Here is a 3,965-nt window from a genome sequence, read left to right on the forward strand (position 1 = left end):
CCTCTCGGTAATGCACATCACTATAAGCCTTGCAAGCAATGTGACTAATGAGTTAGTTATGATATGTTGCATTACGGAACAAGTAAAGAGACTTGTCGGTAACGAGATTGAACTAGGTATGATGATACCGACGATCGAATATCGGATAAGTAACATACCGATGACAAAGGGAACAACGTATATTGTTATGCGGTTTGACCGATAAAGATCTTTGTAGAATATGTAGGAACCAATATGAGCATCCAGGTTCCGCTATTGGTTATTGACCGGAGATGAGTCTCGGTCATGTCTACATAGTTCTCGAACCCATAGGGTTCGCACGCTTAACGTTTGATGACCATATGTATTTTGAGTTATGTGATTTGATGTACCGAAGGTTGTTTGGAGTCCCGGATGTGATCACGGAGATGAAGAGGAGTCTCGAAATGGCCGAGACGTGAAGATTGATATATTGGAAAGTTATGTTTGGACACCAGAAAGGTTTCGGATAGGTTCGGGCATTTATCGGAGTACCAGGGGGTTACCGGACCCCCCCCCCCGGGGGGGGAGGGGTTAATGGGCCTTCATGGGCTTTAGTGAAAGAGAGGAGGAGGCGGCCAAGAGGAGGGTCACACCCCCCAAGCCCAATCTGAATTGGGGAAGGGGGCCGGCCCCCCTTTCCTTCTTCCCCTCTTCCCTTTCCTTCCCCTCCTAGTCGGACTAGGAAAGGGGGGAACCTACTCCTAGTAGGACTAGGATTCCCCCCTTGGGGCGCGCCCTATGAGGCTGGCCGCCCCCTTATCTACTCCTATATATACGGGGGAGGGGGCACCCCATAGACACACAAGTTGATTTCTTAGCCGTGTGCGGTGCCCCCCTCCACAGATTTCCACCTCGGTTATATTGTCATAGTGCTTAGGTGAAGCCCTGCGTCGGTAACTTCATCATCACCGTTAACACGCCGTCGTGCTGACGAAACTCTCCCTCGGCCTCAGCTGGATCTAGAGTTCGAGGGACGTCATCGAGCTGAACGTGTGTAGATCGCGGAGGTGCCGTGCATTCGGTATTTGATCGGTTGTATCGCGAAGACGTTCGACTACATCAACCGCGTTACTCAACGCTCCCACTTTCGGTCTACGAGGGTACGTAGACACACTCTCCCCTCTCGTTGCTATGCATCTCCTAGATAGATCTTGCGTGATCGTAGGAATTTTTTTGAAATATTGCGTTCCCCAACAGTGGCATCAAAGCAAGGTCTATGTGAATATGTTATATGCATGAGTCAAACACAAAGGAGTTGTGGGCGTGGGTATATACATATTGCTTGTTGTCACTAGTTGTTTCTTGATTCGGCGGTATTGTTGGATGAAGCGGCCTGGACCGACATTACGTGACCACATTCATGAGATTGGTTCTACCGACGTGCTTTGCACACAGGTGGCTGGCGGGTGTCAGTTCCTCCAACTTTAGTTGAATCGGATTCAATGAACAGGGTTCTTTCTGAAGATCAAAAATCAATCACTATACCACGTTGTGGTTTTGATGCATATGTAAGAACGGTTCTTGCTAAGCCCGTAGCAACCACATAAAACTTGCAACAAAAAAGTAGAGGATGTCTAACTTGTTTTTGCAGGGCATGTTGTGATGTGATATGGTCAAGACGTGATTATATGAATTGTTGTATGAGATGATCATGTTTTGTAACACAGTTATCAGCAACTGGCAGGAGCCATATGGTTGTCGCTTTATTGTACGAAATGCAATCGCCATGTAATTGCTTTACTTTTTCACTAAGCAGTAGCGATAGTCATGGAAGAAATAGTTGGCGAGACAACAACGATGCTACGATGGAGATTAAGGTGTCAGGCCGGTGACGATGGTGATCATGACGGTGCTTTGGATATGGAAATCAAAGGAACAAGATGATGATGGCCATATCATATCACTTATATTGATTGCATGTGATGTTTATCCTTTATGCATCTTATTTTGCTTAGTACGGCGGTAGCATTATAAGATGATCTCTCACTAAATTTCAAGGTATAAGTGTTCTCCCTGAGTATGCACCGTTGCTACAGTTCGTCGTGCTGAGACACCACGTGATGATCGGGTGTGATAAGCTCTACGTTCACATACAACGGGTGCAAGCCAGTTTTGTACACGCAGAATAGTCGGGTTAAACTTGACGATCCTAGCTTATATAGATATGGCCACGGAACACTGAGACTGAAAGCTCGAGCGTGAATCATATAGTAGATATGATCAACATAGTGATGTTCACCATTGAAAACTACTCTATCTCACGTGATGATCGGACATGGTTTAGTTGATATGGATCACGTGAACACTTAGATGATTAGAGGGATGTGAATCTAAGTGGGAGTTCTTAAGTAATATGATTAATTGAACTTTAATTTATCATGAACTTAGTACCTGATAGTATTTTGCATGTCTATGTTATTGTAGATAAATGGCCCGTGTTGTTGTTCCGTTGAATTTTAATGCGTTCCTAGAGAAAGCTAAGTTGAAAGATGATGGTAGCAACTACACGGACTGGGTCTGTAACTTGAGGATTATCCTCATTGCTGCACAGAAGAATTACATCCTAGAATCACCGCTGGGTGCCAAACCTGCTGCAGGAGCAACTCCAGATGTTATGAACACCTGGTAGAGCAAAGCTGATGACTACTCGATAGTTCAGTGTGCCATGCTTTACAGCTTAGAACCGGGACTTCAACGATGTTTTGAATGTCATGGAGCATATGAGATGTTCCAGGAGTTGAAGTTAATATTTCAAGCAAATGCCCAGATTGAGAGATATGAAGTCTCCGATAAGTTCTACAGCTGCAAAATGGAGGAGAATAGTTCTGTCAGTGAACACATACTCAGAATGTCTGGGTACCACAATCACTTGACTCAGTTGGGAGTTAATCTTCCGGTTGATAGTGTCATTGACAGAGTTCTTCAATCACTGCCACCAAGCTACAAAATCTTCATGATGAACTATAATATGCAAGGGATGGATAAGAAAATTCCTGAGCTCTTCGCAATGCTAAAGGTTGCGGAGGTAGAAATCCAGAAGGAGCATCAAGTGTTGATGGTCAACAAGACCACCAGTTTCAAGAAGAAGGGCAAAGGGAAGAAGGGGAATTTTTAAGAAGAATGTCAAGCAAGTTGCTGCTCAAGTGAAGAAGCCCAAGTCTGGACCTAAGCCTGAGACTGAGTGCTTCTACTACAAAGGGACTGGTCACTGGAAGCGGAACTGCCCAAAATATTTGGCGGATAATAAGGATGGCAAAGTGAAAGGTATATTTGATATACATGTTGTTGATGTGTACCTTACTAATGCTCACAGTAGCGCCTGTGTATTTGATACTGGTTCTGTTGCTAATATTTGCAACTAGAAACAGGTGCTACGGATTAAGCGAAGATTGGCTAAGGACGAGGTGATGATGCGTGTGGGAAATGGTTCCAAAGTCGATGTGTTCGCTGTCGGCACGCTACCTCTACATCTACCTTCAGGATTAGTTTTAGACCTGAATAATTATTATTTGGTGCCAGCGTTAAGCATGAACATTATATCTAGATCTTGTTTGATACGACACGGTTATTCATTTAAATCAGAGAATAATGGTTGCTCTATTTATATGAGTAATATCTTTTATGGTCATGCACCCTTGACGAGTGGTATATTTTTACTAAATCTTGATAATAGTGATACACATATTCATAGTATTGAAGCCAAAAGATATAAGTTTAATGATGATAGTGCAACTTATTTGTGGCACTACCATTTAGGTCATATTGGTGTAAAGCGCATGAAGAAACTACATGCTGATGGGCTTTTGGAATCACTTGATGCTTGCAAACCATGCCTCATGGGCAAGATGACTAAGACTCCATTCTCCGGAACAATGGAACGAGCAACAGACTTGTTGGAAATAATACATACTGATGTATGCGGTCCGATGAGTGTTGATGCTCGT

Source organism: Triticum urartu, chromosome 5 (genome assembly GCF_003073215.2).
Source record: "Triticum urartu cultivar G1812 chromosome 5, Tu2.1, whole genome shotgun sequence".
Taxonomy (NCBI): domain Eukaryota; kingdom Viridiplantae; phylum Streptophyta; class Magnoliopsida; order Poales; family Poaceae; genus Triticum; species Triticum urartu.